General features: G+C 45.0%; 1 protein-coding gene and 1 pseudogene across 9 annotated transcripts in view; both read left to right on the forward strand.

Moving 5' to 3' along the window:
• LOC105059390 (uncharacterized) overlaps positions 1-19,863 on the forward strand; it is a 22,917-nt pseudogene continuing 3,054 nt past the window's right edge.
• Positions 18,997-19,863, forward strand: part of LOC105059361 (barley B recombinant-like protein D) — a 20,086-nt gene continuing 19,219 nt past the window's right edge. For 4 of the 9 annotated variants that reach the window (XM_010942629.4, XM_010942628.4, XM_010942631.4 and 1 more), the window contains exon 1: positions 18,998-19,331. The gene's annotated coding sequence lies outside the window, so the exon portion shown is untranslated. Of the gene's footprint in view, positions 19,332-19,623; positions 19,840-19,863 lie in introns of all 9 variants that reach the window. The other 5 variants (XM_029260298.2, XM_029260296.2, XM_010942633.4 and 2 more) reach the window with 3 other exon arrangements.

The following is a 19,863-nucleotide window of genomic DNA, read 5'->3' on the forward strand; positions in this document are numbered from 1 at the left end:
ATGAATCCTAAGCAAATGCCATCGGAGATCGATCGCCTAGCACTGACAGCGACGGTGGTAGCCGCGCACACGATCCAACCTTCCTCCCTACACTTCTTCTTCTTGACCATCGTGGCAATGAGCTTGGGCTCACACTGTCGGATCATGATAGCCATTGACCTGAGCAACAAAAGCACCTACACCATATAGTGGGCGATCCAGATCTATCTCTGCCCTGGTGATGCCATGATCCTACTCCACATCCGCCCCATCAACATCCTCTAGGGTGTCGATTAGGGCTCGATTGATCAATCAATCTCCACCATGGCTATGGCCCCCATCGAGGACCCCGACTCTGATGAGTCGTAGCAGAAAATGGAGGACGACTTCGATGCCTTCATGACCACCAAAGCCTAGGACCTGGTGCAACCCCTTATGGAGGTGTAGATCCCCTTCAAGATCCACATCATGAAGGACCACAATGTGAAGGAGAGGCTCAGCCTTAGTGCCATCATCATGGGAAGTAAGGGTTTTGGTGCCTTAAGGAGGAGTAGTAAGAGCCAGCTTGGGAGTGTTAGTGACTATTGTGTCCACCATTGCGTGTACCCTATGGTCGGGGTACATTATCTCGATGGTGGGACTGGTGCAGGATCATGAATAAGAAGATCATTAGTGGACAGTGGTGAGGGGGTGGTGGGGAAGGATTCAGAGCTGCAACCAATGCCGGAGGAGGAGTATGAGCATCCTGATGCCTTTGAAGTAAAAATGATGATTTGATCATATCTTTATCTTTAAAATTTTTAATTTTTTCTTTTTTTGATCCTGAGCTTTGAAAGATCAAAATTTGAGGCTTTCAATAGTTTAAGATAGGTTCAAAGTAATTTGCATATATTTAAATTAATTTTGATATCTTCAAATTGGGCGATCGATTTTCATCAGTTGCCACAACTTCGAAATGGTGTACCAGAACAAGCACCACCACTCCCACTATTTCTCACCAGGGAAAAAGAAGAGCATCAGGATAAAATTACTGAGGATATTTTAAAAATTTGATTTCATATTACCGATAATCTGATTGTCATATCAGATATATTAATCAAAATTTTTATTAATTATACTGTAATATTATCTGCATGTACTAAACATAGTAATCAATATTAATGACAATTTAATGATAGCAATCTATTTTGAAGGTAATCTAGATTACCTTCCAAGATTGTCTGGAGATGCATCAAATGCAAGTTATGCAACCTGTTGGTGCAAAAATCCGTCTGCACCGGAGAAGCTGGAGTTGTGGGGGTCGCGGTCACCGTCGGAACCTGCAAAAGAAGTCTAAACCGGAGGTGGGGTTGTCCCGGCAAGATCCTCCGACGCTCAAGTCAGCTCTCTACCTCAACAAGAATGGAGTGCTCGAACGAAAATTTTAGTAGAGTTTCTAGGTAAAAATGAGAGCTTAGAGAATAACGTATCTGGGGTCCCCCCTTTTATAGGCGGAGGGGGCAACAGACTGATAGCGATATCTGTAACCGTCTGGCAGTGGGCCGCCCAGAGTCAGGAGGAGTTTGTTGCGGAGAGTAGTGGAGTGGAATTGTGGCTATCATCGGGACATACCACGTGGAGTCTGTCGTGGAGAGTGAAGCGGTGTCCGTTGTCGCGACTTGCCAGAGGATGAAAGAATCGCGCGGTATCCGTCACAGGAAGTGGAGCAGGATCGTGGGCATCATAGCGGTTGGCCAGGGAGTAATGGAGCCACGCAGAGTCCACCACAGGAAGTGGAGCAGAATCGTGGCCATTATTGTGGCCTGCCAGGGAGTGATGGAGCCGTGTGGAATCCGTCGCAGGAAGTGGAGCAGTGCTGTCCGTTACTGCGGCCTGTCAGGGGGTCCAGACTTGTCGGTCGAAGTTCAGTTGGAGTCTATAGCTGGAGTCGGAAGTGAAGTCCGGCACCTGTAGGAGCTCGGACGAGGACTTCCTGCAGTCGAAGTTGGGGATGAAGTCCGGCTCCCGTAGGAGCTCGGATGAAGTTTGTCCGTAGTCGGGGTTGGAGATGGAATCCGGCTCTTGTAGGAGTTCGGACGGAACTTACCATCGTTCGAGGTCGAAGATGAAGTCCGGCTCCAGTAGGAGTCCGGACGGAGTCTTCATTCGATCAAAGTCAAGGGTGAAATTCGACTTCCGTAGGAGTCCGGATGAAGCTTACCAGCAGTCGAGGTCGAGGACGGAGCCCAGCTCCCGCGGGAGTCCGGGCGAAGCCTTCCAGCAATTGAGGTTGGGGACGAAGTCCGCCTTCCGTAGGAGTCTGGACGAAGCCTGTCTGCGATCGAAGTAGAAGACGGAGTCCAGCTCCCATAGGAGTCCGGATGAAGCTTGTCTGCAGTCGAAGTAGAAGATGGAGTCCGGCTCCCATAGGAGTCCGGATGAAGCTTGTCTGCAGTCGAAGTAGAAGATGGAGTCTGGCTCCCATAGGAGTCCGAATGAAGCTTGTCTGCAGTTGAAGTAGAAGACGGAGTCCGGCTCCCGTAGGAGTCCGGATGAAGCTTGTCTGCAGTCGGAGTAAAAGACGGAGTCTGGCTCCCATAGGAGTCCAGACGAAGCTTGTCTGCAGTCGAAGTAGAAGATGGAGTCTGACTCCCGTAGGAGTCTGGACGAAGCTTGTCTGCAGTCGAAGTAGAAGATGGGGTCTGGACGAAGCTTGTCTGCAGTCGAAGTAGAAGACGGAGTCCGGCTCCCGTAACAGTCCGGACGAAGCCTGTCTGCAGTCGAAGTAGAAGACGGAGTCCGGCTCCCGTAGGAGTCCAGACGAAGCTTGTCTGTAGTCGGAGTAGAAGACGGAGTCCGGCTCCCGTAGGAGTCCGGACGAAGCTTGTCTGTAGTCGAAGTAGAAGACGGGGTCTGGATGAAGCTTGTCTGTAGTCGAAGTAGAAGACAGAGTCCGGCTCCCGTAGGAGTCCGGACGAAGCCTGTCTGCAGTCGAAGTAGAAGACGAAGTCCGGCTCCCGTAGGAGTCCGGACGAAGCTTGCCTATAGTATCCCCGAGGGGTCCCTTCGAACACGAACTTCGGCTAGGGGAGGTTTTACACCCAACACCAGCCTCCCTACTTCCGAGTTCGAGTTTCGATCAGAGGAAGTACAAAAAATTTTCACAACCGAAGTCGTCTCCTTGAAGTCTGCCCACGACCGCCCTCAAAAATCTTGGCATTTAATGCGCGCATGCTGGAGCCTTTTTTCGATTAGGGCAACCCGAAAAGTCTTTTCAGAATTCCCATCAGGACATGATCCTAAGCGTCACGCCATAAAAATCTGTGAACGGTCAACCCTATGCCGCGGTGAGGGGGACACGTGGTGGGCACTGGTTGGCCTAGGGACATCCGCCACCATAACTGCGCCAGGCTCCGTTGCCTATTTAAGCCCCCACCTTTTTTCCACGGGCTTCACTTCGCCTGAGGGTCGACGCCTTTCTTTCGCCTGAGAGCTTAGCCACTCAGCCACTCCATCGGTGTCCCTTCCGACTCTGAGCGTCCCTCGCGTCGGTCTTTCCCATCTCCGCCGTCTCCAGTCCCCCGAGTCTCTCCGAGGGGTTTCCCTACCGGGGCCTCTGCCCCGGAGGCCAATCTCAAGAGGATGCCTCGGACTAGGAAGAGTGCGACGAGGAGAACAACAGTCTGTGAGTTCTTCGATTGTCAAACTGCCGCTGAGGGTTTCCGTCGCCTTAAAGGGGGCTCGAGGGAGAATTCCTCCACCAATAGGGGTTTAATAACGGGGACAACCGGTGAAGGCATTCCGCCTGAGAATTTTGGAGTAGCTGAACGGGGCGATACTGGTCAAGAGGGCAGAGCTTTCGTCACAAGCCGTGGCGGGATCCTTGATGTCGTCGGGGCCGAGGGACCAGAAGCGGTCGGCACCGACAGTGGGGCAGTAGAACTTGTTGCGGGGACGGTGGAAGTAGCACATGCCGACCTTACCGGAACACCTAGAACGATGGTTGTCGTGGAGCACACGGTGGTGGCGCATGTCTCCGGTGCCATCGCTGCCTCTGGGATAACTCCGGTTCTTCTTGAAACAGGTCGTCGTTGCTGCTGTCGTTGCCTTTGCTGCCCCCTGAATTCTATCCCATCTTTTTCACCCTAGGATTGGGATTTCGGAGATGGAGCGGAACGAGGCGGGGGAGAGAGCCGAGAGGTTTATCACACGCACTGGAAAATATGGCTGGGAAGGACAGAACCAGGAAGAGAAGTCTACAGCTTGAAGTGGCATCCGGTGTATCCCTTCTGAGCCTTGTAATAATATTTTCTTTTCTGGCCCTCCGGGTCTTGTAACGTACATCTTGTTAATCGAAAAATGAGAAGGAGATTTTGTTACTTCGTCCACACTTTGCATCGAATTGTTGTCTGCCGAACTTCTTTCCTTTACCATTGTTGTTGTTGTATTCCCTTTTCTCTACTTCTCTTCTTTTCTTCCTTTTCTTCTTCTTTTTCTCTTTTTTTTTTTTTGACGTCATCCGTAGGTTGCCGGTAGTTGTCACGTCAGCTCGCCTTTCAGTTGTCCTTCTTCCTCAACCTCAATGGCTCTATGATGTATATTTGATGAATAATATGAGAAGAAAATTTTCTGCTACCTCTTTTACTCATGTGTTGAATTGTCGCTTGCCGAGCTTCTTTTTGGCCTTTGCGTCGTCTGAAGGTACTCGATTGCCATCGTATCGACTCATCTTTTTCATCCGTGGCTGCAGATTCGTTTGAGACCGCTCGGGTTTGGCGCCCCCCATCAGAGCTCGAGCTCGAAGGTCTGAGCTTCCGTCACCCTGAGGAAGTCATCTCATCTCGGGCTTGCGTTGCAAGCTTCCTTGAAAGCTGGGGTTCTTGATAAGAACCCCAACCCTTGCTGAGATGGGGTTCTCTGCATCTTTGACGCTGTTTGTTTTTCATTCGTCGCTGACGTAGTCCATCACTTTCCCTTTTAACTCCTCTCTCCTTTTTCTTTTTCGAGTGGGATTTTTTCCTTCGCTCTTGGTGGGGCTGTGGGAGTCCGGCTCCCGTAGGTGAAGTCGGGATGAGGTCCAGCTCCCGTGGGAGTCCGAACGGAGTCTACCTACAATTGAAGTCAGAAGCAAAATTTGGCTCCCGTAGGAGTCCGGGCGGAGCTTACCAGCAATCGAAGTCGGGGATGAAGTCCGGCTCCCGTAGGAGTCCGGACGAAGTTTACCTGTAGTTGAAGTTGGAGACGAAGTTCGGCTCCCGTAGAAGTCCGGACGAAGCTTGTCTGCAGTTGAAGTTGGAGACAGAGTCCGACTCCCGTAGGAGTCCGGATGGAGCTTGTCTGCAGTTGAAGTTGGAGACGGAGTCTTCCTTCGATCAAAGTCGAGGGCGAAGTCTGGCTCCCGTAGGAGTCCGGACGAAGTTTTATTGCGAAGGGGCCGCTGGAGAAGGTCCTCCTTTTTCTCATCTGGTCTTGAATGACCAGACCTTAATTGATGTCGGGGCGAGGTTCTTTTCCTATTTATGTCGTAACAGGTTTCAGCTCTGGTTAGGACGAGGTTCACCTCTTGTCTCTAACGCGGCTGTAGGGGCACATATGGGCATTGCTGGGCCCCTTCCCCCCATCCGGTCTAAAGAGAACCGGACCTTCGACTATGCTCAAGTTAGGGTGAGGTTCTCCTACTGTCCCTAACAGGGCTGTGGGGGCGCATATGGGCGTTGCAGGGCCTCTCCCCCCATCCGATCTAAAGAGAATCGGGCCTTCGACTTTGCTCAAGTTAGAGCGAGGTTCTCCTCCTGTCCCTAACAGGGCTGTGGGGGCGCATATGGGCGTTGCAAGGCCTCTCCCCCCATCCGGTCTAAAGAGAACCGGGCCTTCAACTTTGCTCAAGTTAGGGCGAGGTTCTCCTCCTGTCCCTAACAGGGCTGTGGGGGCGCATATGGGCGTTGCAAGGCCTCTCCCCCCATCCGGTCTAAAGAGAACCGGGCCTTCGACTTTGCTCAAGTTAGGGCGAGGTTCTCCTCCTGTCCCTAACAGGGCTGTGGGGGTGCATATGGGCATTGCAGGGCCTCTCCCTCCATCTGGTCTAAAGAGAACCGGGCCTTCGACTTTGTCGAGATGAAGTTCTCCTCCTGCTTCCGATACAGTTTATTTTGATTGCCCTGTCGATATAAGCTAGCGCCAAGAGGGGAGATATGTAGATATGCAACTTTTATTTAAGATAGAGTTATCGGTAATACATTCGTAAGTTTTTCGAGCTCCATGGTCGCGGGAGGTCTGCTCCTCCGAGCTCTTTGAGGTAATAAGTTTCGGGCCGGACTACTTCTTTGACCTCATACGGGCCTTCCCAGTTTGGGGCGAGCTTCCCTCGATCCTGAGGTTGCGAGACAGTGGCTCATCAAAGCACTAGATCTCCTGCTCTAAAAGCTTTATTCTTGACCCGAGAATTGTAATAGCGGACGACTTTCTATCTGTAGGCTGCCATCCGAACTTGAGCTACCTCCCGCTTTTCTTCCAGCAAGTTAAGGTTGGCTTTAAGACCTTGCGAATTTTGATGTTCGTTGAATGTCACGACTCGTGCCGACGGGAGTTTAAGCTCAATTGAGATGACGGCCTCCATTTCGAAGGCTAAAGCAAAGGGTGTCTCCCCTGTGGACAGTCTTTGGGTAGTTCGATATGCCCACAACACATGATAAAGTTCGTCTGCCCAAGTTCCCTTTGCCTTTTCAAGCCTTGTCTTGATCCCTTGCAGAAGGGTTCTGTTGGTCACTTCAGCTTCGCCGTTTGCCTGAGGATGGGCTACCAATGTGAAGTTATGGGAGATGTTTAAATCTTCACAGAATTCAGCGAATCTTGCTCCCGCGAACTGCCGCCCGTTATCAGTGATTAGGGTCCTTGGCAGACCGAACCTGCAAACGATTGACTTCCAGACGAAATCTTGCACTTTAGCTTCTGTGATTTTCGTCAGTGGTTCGGCTTCGACCCACTTGGTGAAGTAGTCAATCGCTACCAGGAGGAACTTCCTCTACCCCGATGCCATGGGAAAGGGTCCAAGGATATCCATCCCCCATTGTGCAAAAGGCCATGGGGCGCTCAAGGGTGTAAGCTCGGTGGTGGGCTGTCTCTGGATGTTGGCATATCTTTGACATCGGTCATTCTTTCTGACATATTCAATCGAGTCATGATGCATCATCGGCCAATAATATCCTTGGCGGAGCAACTTGTGGGATAAAGATCTAGCCCCCAGATGGCTTCCGTAGATTCCTTCATGCACCTCCCACAGGGCATAGTCAGCTTCCGAAGGTCGGAGATATTTTAAAAGGGACAAAGAGTATGATCTCTTGTACAACTTGCCCTCATAAAGGATGTATCGGGAAGCTTGATTTCTGAGCTTTCGAGCCTTTTTTGCATCCTGGGGGAGAACCCCGTCTCTGAGATAGGTTATCAGTGGATCGATCCAGCTGGGCTCATGGTCAATTTCCATCACGGGCCACGATTCTTCCGTACTCGAGCACTTTAGAACTTCAAAGAGAACGCCCTTGGGCAATTCGGCTGGAGCCAGCATTGCCAACTTGGAGAGAAGGTCGGCCCTGATATTTTCCAACCTCAAAATCTGTCTGATGTTGAAGCTGCTGAAGGCGGGGACGAGCTTCCTTTCCTTTTCAAGGTATTTAGCCATGCTATCCTCCCGTGCTTCGTAGTTTCTGTTGACTTGTCCAACTACTAGTTGAGAGTCGCTGTGGACCTGGAACCGATCTATCTTTAGCTCTTTGGCGATCCTCAGTCCTGCAATCAGAGCTTCATATTCTACTCCATTGTTTGTTGCGGAGAACTCGAAGCGCAAAGCGTACTCCGCGATGACTCCCTCTGGACTGATCAAGATCAGGCCTGTGCCTGCGCCTGACATGTTGGAAGACCCATCCACATAGAGGGTCCAAAAGCAACCAGAGGGACCTGCTTCTTCTTCGGGGGAGTTCGGTCGGGACTCCAGGCTGTCAATTTCACCTTGTTCAGGTTCGGCCTCCTCTGGGATAGTACACTCCACTATGAAATCTGCCAATATTTGGACCTTCACTGCTGGCCTGGGTCGATAGTTGATGTTGAATTCTGTGAGCTCGATCGCCCATTTTGCCATCCTCCCGGAGGCATCCGCCCGATGTAGAATCGCCTTGATCGGTTGGTCGGTGAGCAGCGTTACGGTGTGCCCTTGAAAGTAGGGTCGGAGCCTCTGGGCTGCAATCAATAGGGCGTAAGTCAGTTTTTCTAATTTGGTATACCTGGTCTCGGCATCTCTCAACGCACGACTGATGTAGTAGATCGGCCGTTGGACTTTCGCTTCTTCTTTGACAAGGACTGCCGTGAGAGCCATGGGAGAGACCGTCAGGTATAAAAACAGTTCCTCCCCAGACTCTGGCTTTGTCAACAGCGGGGGTGAGCCGAGGTAGCTCCTTAATTCTTCGAACGCCTGTTGGCACTCAGGGGTCCAACAGAAGTTCTTCGGCTGTTTGAGGGTTTGAAAGAAGGGTAAGCACCGTTCGACCGACCTCGCGATGAAGCGATTCAAGGCTGCTACCCTCCCTGTAAGGCGTTGAACCTCTTTTATCGACTTTGGGGCGGCCATCTCCTGTATGGCACGAATTTTTTCTGGATTGGCCTCAATCCCGTGCCCCGACACCATGAAGCCCAGGAACTTTTTCGAGGTCACTCCGAAAGCGCATTTAGTCGGATTCAGCTTCATTTTATATTTCCAGAGAGCGTCGAAGGTCTCCTCGAGGTCGGCGATGTGGTCCATGAAAGATTTACTTTTTACGAGCATGTCATCCACGTAGACCTCCATGTTGCGGCCGATCTGCTCTTTGAAGATTTTATTCACCAACCGCTGGTAGGTTGCACCTGCATTTTTGAGACCGAAAGGCATGACCCTGTAATAGTAAAGGCCATGGTTAGTAATGAAAGCAGTCTTTTCTTTATCTTCCGACGCCATCCTGATTTGATTATAGTCGGAGAATGCATCTATGAAGGTGAGGAGCTCATAGTCTGAGGTCGCATCCACCACTTGATCGATTCTGGAAAGGAGGTAGCTGTCCTTTGGGCAGGCCTTATTCAGCTTTTTGAAGTCTATGCACATCCTCCACTTGTCGTTTGCCTTTTTGACTAGAACAACGTTGGAAATCCAATCAGGATAATTGACTTCTCTAATGAATCCGGCTTTCAGGAGTTTATCCACTTCTTCGGCTATCGCCTTTTACCTCTCTGGTGCATGACCTCAGATTTTTTTTTTCGTCGGTTGGTGCTTTGGATCGATGGTTAGTCGGTGCTCCATGACTTCTGTGTCGATCCCCGGTATGTCTGTCGGAACCCAAGCGAAGACGTCCGCATTCTTTCATAGAAAATCGATGAGACGCATCCGCACCTCTTCTCCCAGATTGGAGCTGATCATCGCCACATGCTCAGCATTCCCGTCATTCAAAGAGATAGGTACCAGATCTTCGATTGGGCCACCCCTCTCTTCAGCGAGGTCGTCGCGAGCATCCAGCCCATCAACTGGACAGGGGTCGAATTGGTCGCTTCTTTGCAAGGCTATGTTGTAGCAGTGTCTAGCCAGGGCTTGGTCTCCTCGGACCTCTTCGATCCCCTGGTTGGTGGAGAATTTCAACTTCAAATGGTAGGTTGACACGATGGCTCGGAGAGCATTGAAGCCAGGTCGGGCGAGGATTGCGTTGTAGGCTAACGGCATCTTCACCATCAGAAAATTCACCAGAGCCCTGGATTGCCTTGGATATCGACCTGCGGCCACAGTCAAAGTTATCATTCCCTCCATCGGAACAGCATCATCGGTAAACCCTACTAGAGGGGAGCTAATCGGCCTCAAATGACCGTCAAAGATGGATATTCTTGAGAAGGCATCGTAGAACAAAATGTCGGTCGAACTTTCATTGTCGACGAGAATGCGGCGGACGTCGTAATTTGCTATATTCAAGGAAACTACAACCGCATCGTTATGAGGGAATTGGACTCCCTGAGCATCTTCTTCAGTAAAGGTTATGGGCTCCTCAATCTTTTGTCGCTTGGGGGGTATGGCAAGTACATTGGTTACTTCCTGCCGGGATCCTCCCGAGATGGTGTTGGCGAAATCCGTCAAAGGCCGATTGTCCGACCGCTCCATGCCGGCCACCGTTGCCGGAGGATGCGGGGCCTGGGAAACTGGAGGCGAGATCGGAGCCTGAGATCCAACCGCGGAGGCTGTGGGTCGTCGTGTAGATGCTTTGCGAGAAGGCATCGGGCGAGGATCTAATGGAGGAAGGAGGAGAGGACACCGAAAAAGATGCCCGGGGGCGGTTCCGTTGAGTGCTCCTTTAAGAACAAGGGTACTGCGAAGACATGCACCCCTTCCTCTAGCGCCAATCCTGTTGGTGCAAAAATCCGTCTGCACCGAAGAAGCTAGAGTTGTGGGGGTCGCGGTCGTCGCCGGGACCTGCAAAAGAAGTCTAAACCGGAGGTGGGGTTGCCCCAGCAAGACCCTCCGATGCTCAAGTCAGCTCTCTGCCTCGACAAGAATGGAGTATTCGAACGAAAATTTTAGCAGAGTTTCTAGGTAAAAATGAGAGCTTAGAGAATAACGTATCTGGGATCCTCCCTTTTATAGGCGGAGGGGGCAACAGACTGATAGCGATATCTGTAACCGTCTGACAGTGGGCCGCCCAGAGTCAGGAGGAGTTTGTTGCGGAGAGTAGTGGAGTGGAATCGTGGCTATCACCGGGACATGCCACGTGGAGTCTGTCGTGGGGAGTGGAGCGGCGTCCGTTGTCACGACTTGCCAGAGGATAAAAGAATCGTGCGGTATCCGTCACAGGAAGTGGAGCAGGATCGTGGGCATTATAGCGGTTGGCCAGGGAGTAATGGAGCCGCGCGGAGTCTGCCGCAGGGAGTGGAGCAGAATCATGGCCATTATTATGGCCTGCCAGGGAGTGATGGAGCCGCATGAAATCCATCGCAGGAAGTGGAGCAGTGCTGTCCGTTACTGCGGCCTGCCAGGGGGTCCAGACTTGTCGGCCGAAGTTCGGTTGGAGTCTGTAGCTGGAGTCAGAAGTGAAGTCTGGCACCTGTAGGAGCTCGGACGAGGTCTTCCTACCGTCGAAGTTGGGGACGAAGTCCGGCTCCCGTAGGAGCTCGGACGAAGTTTGTCCGTAGCCGGGGTTGGAGACAGAATCCGACTCTTGTAGGAGTCCGGACGAAACTTACCATCGTTTGAGGTCGAGGATGAAGTCCGGCTCCTGTAGGAGTCCGGACAGAGTCTTCATTCGATCAAAGTCGAGGGCGAAGTCCGACTTTCGTAGGAGTCCGGATAAAGCTTACCAGCAGTCGAGGTCGAGGACGGAGCCCGGCTCCCGCGGGAGTCCGGGCGAAGCCTTCTAGCAATTGAGGTTGGGGACGAAGTCCGGCTTTCGTAGGAGTCCGGACGAAGCCTGTCTGCGGTCGAAGTAGAAGATGGAGTCCAGCTCCCGTAGGAGTCCGGACGAAGCTTGTCTGCAGTCGAAGTAGAAGATGGAGTTCGGCTCCCGTAGGAGTCCGGATGAAGCTTGTCTGCAGTCGAATTAGAAGACGGAGTCCGGCTCCCGTAGGAGTCCGGATGAAGCTTATCTGCAGTCGAAGTAAAAGACGGAGTCTGGCTCCCGTAGGAGTCCGGACGAAGCTTGTCTGCAGTCGGAGTAGAAGACAGAGTCTAGCTCCCGTAGGAGTCTGGATGAAGCTTGTCTGTAGTCGAAGTAGAAGACGGAGTCCGGCTCCCGTAGGAGTCCGAACGAAGCTTGTCTGCAGTCGAAGTAGAAGACGGGGTCCGGACGAAGCTTGTCTGCAGTCGAAGTAGAAGACGGAGTCCGGCTCCCGTAGGAGTCCGGACGAAGCCTATCTGCAGTCGAAGTAGAAGATGGAGTCCGGCTCCCGTAGGAGTTCGGACGAAGCTTGTCTGCAGTCGGAGTAGAAGACGAAGTCCGGCTCCCGTAGGAGTCCGGACGAAGCTTGTCTGCAGTCGAAGTAGAAGACAGAGTCCGGCTCCCATAGGAGTCTGGACGAAGCTTGTCTGCAGTTGAAGTAGAAGATGGGGTCCGGACGAAGCTTGTCTGCAGTCGAAGTAGAAGACGGAGTCCGGCTCCCGTAGGAGTCCGGACGAAGCCTGTCTGCAGTCAAAGTAGAAGACGGAGTCCGGCTCCCGTAGGAGTCCGGATGAAGCTTGCCTGTAGTATCCCCAAGGGGTCCCTTCGAACACGAACTTCGACTGGGGGAGGTTTTACACCCAACACAACCTAAGGATGTACTATCAGTAAGATGTCTATTGATTATATCAATAAAAGTGCCCCCTTGAGCTTTGATACAGGTCTCTTATTAGGGAGAGGAGGTAAAACACTCAACTACCAATGGAGTTATCCAAAATAGTTGAAGACATCTTGAGGTCCTGCAATCGAGTCGAACCTTGGTCCTTAAAAAAATGATCAAATACGAGATATTCACACTTTGGTCTGGACCCTAATGATTTGGTTGGGAAGTGCCACACTCTCAGAGATATCTCGGCTTAAGACCTCCAAACCAAGCAATCGATAATGTACTAATTATGAGAGATGTCCTGACCTAAGTTAGGAGCTTCAATGAAGAGGCTAACCCTTTGGGGACCTCTATGATATGGCCAATTAGTGCTCCTTATCTTCAAACAAGTTGAGCGGAGGTCAAGGATGATGATGAAGGGACTAACTCTCTGGAGACCCCATGACACAGCCAATTGGTGCTCTTCATCTTCAGATGAGTCAAGTGGAGGTCGAGGATGACTATAAAGGGGCTAACCTTCCAGAGATCTCATAAGATAGCCAATCAATATTCTTGTCTATGGATGAGTCGAATGGAGGCTGAGGACGATGACCAAAAGACTAACCCTTGAAGATCTCATGACATGGTTAATTGACACTCCATATTTTTGGACAAGTCGAGTGGAGGTTGAGGATGACAACAAAGAGGCTAACCCTCTGAAGACCCCATGATACGATCAATCAGTGCTCTTTATCTTCAAACGAATCGAGTGCAGGTCGAGGATGATGACGAAGGGACTAGCACTTTGAAAAATCTATGATATGATCAATTGGCACTCTTCATCTTCAGACAAGTCAAGTAGAGGTCAAAGATGATAACAAAGGGGTTAAACCCTCTGGAGATCCCTCGACATGGCCAATAGGTACTCTTCGGATGAGTCGGTTGAAGATTAAGGATGACAACAATGACTTGACAAAAATATTATTATCAATTAATTCTACATTAACCTCAGATGAATCCTCATTGGTGTCCTCCTGAGCAATTACTGATGATCAAGCAGGGACGGCATCATTGACTTGGCAAAACTTGTTGCCAAGGATTGGCCTCAGAACGACGTTAGATATCATGATTTTAGATATAATAACCTTGAACCCCTATCCAAACTGAGGACTCATACTTCATCATTGGCTTGATTAGCTGACCAAGTTGACGATCACATAAGTCAAATGAACAACCAATCCTGAAGATTGGGATCATTCGACATATATACTATTAAATGATAAAAAAATTTATTTCATTATATGTTGTTGAATGGTAAAGAAATTTATTTTATTATATTCAAAGAAAACTCATTATAACAAGAAAGAAAATAAAAGGTGCAATTTGGTCAAGATACTCAAATATTAAAAGAAGAAATTTGGAGTTGTTGATGCTTGAGTATGTATTTTATTTCATATGTAGTATATTATTTATTTAAAAATATATTATTTATCTTTCTAATTCAATCTGATACTATTGTAGTGAATTGAGGATAAAGGTCATGCTTTGAGGTAATGCTACTGATTGCATAAATAAAACTAAAATTTTGTAAAATTTCACTCATCCAATTCTAATTATAACATCAATATTATTAAAATATTTTAAGATATTCCAAAAAATTTTAATTTTTCTTCTTGATATTAGAATTTTTACTCTTAATAAGAAATCTACTTTATGGATGAACTGTATTTTTTTCTCTATGAATACAACAAAAAATTGTGTCAACTTGGACATATCAAAAGTAGAAAGTTTTAATCATAACTATCATTTACTTATCCATTATCTTACATATTATAATTACTATCAAATTATGTCGGATAAATCATTAACTAAATTTTTTTAATTATTTTAGTAAAGATTTATCTTTTATGAATAATGTTCAAGGGATTATATCTTAAAGCCAGTTACAAACTATTTTTATTGAACTATTGTATATTAGAAGGATGACAATCCAAGAGATAAAATCTATTGACTAGGAATCTCATGGATAGGTAATTGAAATTATGAAATACCATACCTTCATTCATATATCATGAATATTTCTTAAATTTGGTATATTTCAAGATGTATATTTATGATGAATTATTCAACCATTTAATTTATAGGAGGCTATTTTCAATTGTGAGGCTTTGGTTAGTGATATCAAAACAAAATTTACATGGTGCTATACAGCTTACCAGGTTTGCTAGAGAAAAGTGAGACACTGATATTAGATCCTGATGTGATCAATACAATATAGAATCTAAATATCCAATACCAAGGTTTGCTTCACATTTAATACTTAGAATTTACTAATAAAAGATAAATATATACTTCAAAATGCTCATTTTTTATTTGTTAGTTATGTTTTAATAAATCTTGATTTGATTCTATTGTTTTCTTTTATTTAGATATTAATTATAATTTTCTACTAGGGATTATATTGGATTTACAATATTTATTCTTTTTGATAAAGTCAGTGGTTAATAGACAAATCAGCTAAAGAATTATGCATGAATAAGATAAATGTAATATACATTTCATATTTCATTCATCCAGTCAATTAGTTGATAATACAAACTTATGTATTTGTCTTCATATAGAAAAAAGATGATTCTACTATTCTCTTAGAAATCAGAACAACTATAGGAAAAAGCTATACGTTCCAGATTAAAGTTGATGAATACAATCTCAAAGAGAGAGGATAAAGTTACATTATTATCAAAATAATTTCTAATAATCCATATAAAGAATTAGAAGAGAAAAAAGTCGAGAAAAATCTATCATGAGTGATACTTTTCTATTCATTTACTTATGGATAATTATATCTATATATTTTATTCTAACATTTCATAATTGAATTTTTTTTATCGATTAAAGCTAATAAAGATGAAAGTCCTATTATTAATACTACTATGAAGAAAAAAGATGTGCATAGAAAACAAATGTGGTCATATTTTGCTTAATGATGAGCATTATGAAATAACTGATGCAAAAAATATTATTTCAAAAAATAATTCTCGTATCACCAAAAGACAAAAATGATTATATTATCCTCGATTATTACCATGCTGTTTAGACAAATTGACTTTATATCTCCATTTACAATACTTGATACCAATTATTATACTTTAGTTTGTTATTCAAAGAAATAACCTTTTATGTTTTGCTATCTTTTTGATCAATAAATTTCTAAATATTAGATGCATATGAGACTAAACAATCAATTTTTACCAGTATCTACCCTTACATCGAAAAAGATTACTTGATTCAAAATAACTTATCTATGATGTAATTAGAAAAAAAAATCCCGTGCCTTGTGCGGGTATTATGCTAGTTATAAAAAAATTATAGTGCTATGAAAAATAATAAAAATATTGAGGACTTTTCTTGTAAGATTCTAATTGTCATGAAAAATAACCTAAAAATTCAAACATTGACAAGTATGAATTTTTGTTATGAATTGGTTGCTTTTCCATAATAAAAAGACATGTTGTTATAAATAACTTATCAAAGAAAGGCGTTGCTCTTATGGTAAGATATTAGAATATTATTTTTGTCAAGGCTTTCTCTTGATCTCTTTGTTCCTCATTTGGTTGAAAGAATTTTGAAGATTCTCTTGGAGTTCCTGATTGTGGTTTGAAGGTTGAAAAAGATGGGAGAGAGTAGGTTAAAGGGCTTGAGGTGGTGAGCTTTTTAAATAAAAAAGATGATCCTATGTCTAAAAAATCCTATCTAGATCCTTTAAAGGGGGCTATATTTATAGGTGAGGATAGACTAAGGATCCATTTCTTTTTAAACAAGTTTCTTTTGTAGTGACTAGGATGAGTCAATCATACAAAATAACATGGTATTAAGTCAATCATACGAGATAACATCTAAACATAGCTAGAATTAACTCTTAGGTGAATCTAATCAACTTAAAGACCAGTGTTAGCTAAAGGGGATGGCTTGATGTTTGAACACTTTTAGGTCTAAAAACTAGTTATGGAATTTGACCATATTAGAATCTTGTAAAACCTTATGTATGCCCTTGGAAAACAGGGTTAGAGTGCTTGAATTGAGCCAAAATTTTGTGGGTGTTGAGTAGGTGTGCTTACGCTAGCAAAATTTGACCTAAATTAGAGTTTTTTCCATTAGAAGTCAAATGGGGTAAAATAGATGATAAAAAAAATCTGGATTCAACTTAAATTTATGAATTTGATACTTGGATCCATGGAGTTGATAATCAAATTGATTAGATTTAAATGAGAAGAGATGATCCAGATTAAGAATGGTGTTCGAGGTGATGCTTGACCTAGGTCTGAGATGTCTGGCCTAGGATTCATAGTTTGGCTAGATATTTTGAAAGAAGTGTGATCCACAATAATTTGGATGGTGTGAATTAAGCTTTTAAAGAGTGTAAAGACTTAAGGGGACATTTGGTGATCCAACTGTGATCACCATAGTAATCTAAGATCACTAGTAATCCAAATCCTCGAGTGATCTGATCCCTAGTGATCCAAGATCATGATGTTTGGTTGGTCATAGCGTAGTGATTAAAGATCTTCGGATATATACAAGTAACTTGTTTGGTATGCTATGGGAATCCAAGATCACCGATCATATAATATTAAAAATACCTCAGACATATCTCAGATGGAAAGAGAAAAAATAATAGAGGAGAGACAGAAGAAGAGAAAAGCCACAGATTATCATGATGGATTGAGAAAATAAAATCATCGCTTCAAATCACCCTCTCAACAAAATTTTAGGAGTTGGGATTGAGGATTGGCATAGAAACAATTTAAAAAGAATATCTAATAGATTTTTTTTCTTTCTAATCACCATAGTGAAAAAGGAAGGATTTTCTTCTCTTCTTTCATAGAGATGATGCCCCAACCACCTACCTAGCATGCATAAATAATATCGCATATGCATGTGAAAAAATATCACAACAAAAGATAGATTTTCTCTTTCAGAAAGTTTTTCGATTACGAGAGTATTTTGGTTAACGTATTTTAATATAAGATTACTATGATGGAGTGATATTAGATATCCATCCTCAAGAGTAGATTTTCTATTACCATGTTGGATGGTGATTTGAGGAGTATGGATGATTTGAAATCACTGCCACGTTAGACCACTATGGTGCAACTAAATGCGATGATCTCATCATCTTCACTCACATCATCCTTAATTTTGGAGGGATCATCTTATACCAAATACCTTTAAAAGATAATGCCTGAAGGTATCTATAGATTCTTATTGTTGCCACTGAGGATTGATCTGGTTGAAGTAGACATATTGCATGATGAGCTGAAGGGTTGAAGAAGGCAATCAAGGAACCCAGATAACTGGTCGAAGATTTTAAAATGATTGATAATTGTTGGATCTATGCTCTAACACTTTAATTGGCCTAGAAACATCACAAAAAAAGAAAGTCTAGTTGTCAAGGTTTTCTTGATGGAGGAACCTCCGATACCCAAGTCAATCTTCCTCGATGGGACAAAGGAGGTTTTAAGTGGGAAAAAGCAAGGAGAGGGAGAAAAAGGAAAATCAGATTCTGTGTTGGAGGTTTGAGTGGTGGCTATAGAGGGAGAGATGAGAGATTTCTGTGAGTTCAGGAGAGGTTGGTCCCATTAGGACTCTATTCAGCTTGCAACTGTGAGAGATTCTCATGAGGATTTCTTTTGAGCTTACAAGTTAGACTCAATGACTCAGCTAGACTAAGGCTTTCCAAAGTTCAGCTTCTACTTCACTTACCTCCAGAGCCCCCGGGGAATTCAGAACGTGATAAAACATATCGCACAAAGCATCTTGAGATGTGAGAAGAAGTTTCTTAAGGATAATTGCTCGTCGTCTGGGAGATATAATGTGATAGATGAGATGCAGATTTTACGGTTAGAGAGGTTGTTCTATTGTTGTGGGCCAACTATTATTGAGTGGATGGAGATTTATGCATTTCCGTACACCCTTGAAGTAGCTAAATGGCAGAAACTAACAGCCTGAGGTGTTGGATTTCATGACTGGTTCATATCAAGCGTTGATTGGTTGGTAGTGCCATATTAGATGGGTCAAATCCGAGGTGTATTACGTATCAAGTTATAATTAGTATTTTAGATTAGTGAATATTCATGTATGATTAAGGTACTCTAATTAGTGTGGAGCAAATTACTTCTACTTTGAGCTCATCTTGTATGCATATCAAGCTTTGATATCTATATCTTTCTATAATATAATGGTGCTAAATCCAGTCCAAATCATTGGCTCTTAAGATCAGCAGGCAAGTGTAAGACACCATATATGTTACATCCTTCCTTTCAAGAAATTATATTTTAAATTGCATGCAACAACATGACCACGCAGCATCACACCAATCATCTTATTTTGTCTCTGTGGATAATCACTTCGTTTTGTCTATATGACTTAATCATCAAGACGGACTTATGATGAATAAAGTCTATACAAATGAAAAAGATTGATTGGCATGTTGCACAATCACAAAATATATACAGGGTAGGATGTAAATTTTTTCTTATTATAAATTTTTATAATTAAAAATATTTTTTTTTTAAAAATTATTACATACATTGTATACGATATACCCAATCAACCATCGATAAAAATTAGCATAGGTTCCGTTCATCCAAGGCTCCTTACAGTGATTTAACTTACAGTAGTCCATCGTGGTGACCGGTAGCATGCATCAATATAGTCGTATATACAGTGCATGCAATGATCCCTTCTCGAAGGTCTCACACAGCCGTCTTGTTTCCCGGCTTCTTCTAACCCTCTCGCTCCCAGAATCGTAAAGACCGTCAGGGACCGTGGACGAATCCAAGTCCCAGCACCCACTCCAAGTGCCTCGACAAAAGCGTCAATCAAATTCCATCAAATAACCCGGGCGCAGGACCCCACGAGTCAGAGCGACCAACGCAGCAAATCAATACTGGTGTTTAGCTGCCCCCAATAAAAACCCGGAAGGAAAGATAAAAACTAGAACCAGGAAGAGAAGAGCAAGGGTGGAGAACGGAAAGAAGCGATGGAAGTGAATCCTCTCCTTAGCGATCTCCTCTGAGGTGAGTGACCAACATCCCCACCATCTTTTGCTTCAATTTTTTTGTTCCCAGCCTGCTATTTTATGCCTTTTCTATCGTTCTGGGTCCGAATCGTTCTTCTGTTCGTTCGCATTCCACTGTCTGAGCTGATTTGTTGTTTCGGTATGTTGTTTTTTTTTTTTTTTTTAATTTATTGACATTTTTGTTTACTTAGTAATAATTTTAGTGTATGTTTTGGAGGGTGACCTAGATCTTTAGTTTCTTCCATTCTTAATCTATCTCTAAATTTCACTGCTCGATGAATGATCCGTAGGTTTTCCCGGGGATATCCTAAGGCTGGTGATTTGCGATTTAGTATTCCATTGATTGATTCAGTCGAGAAGCTTGAGGTGTGGAAGTCCCTCGAAAAGATGCTCGCCAAATGCTTAGCAGTTGTTCGTCGACATGATCTTTTTTGGTCTTTACCTCTGTTTAGCACTCGGTTAGCATAACGACTTCTGGAAGTATCACGGCTGGAAAAATAAAAACCGTAAAGGACTTTCCTGTCGCTCCA

The sequence above is a fragment of the Elaeis guineensis genome, chromosome 16 (assembly GCF_000442705.2).
Source record: "Elaeis guineensis isolate ETL-2024a chromosome 16, EG11, whole genome shotgun sequence".
Classification (NCBI taxonomy): Eukaryota; Viridiplantae; Streptophyta; class Magnoliopsida; order Arecales; family Arecaceae; genus Elaeis; species Elaeis guineensis.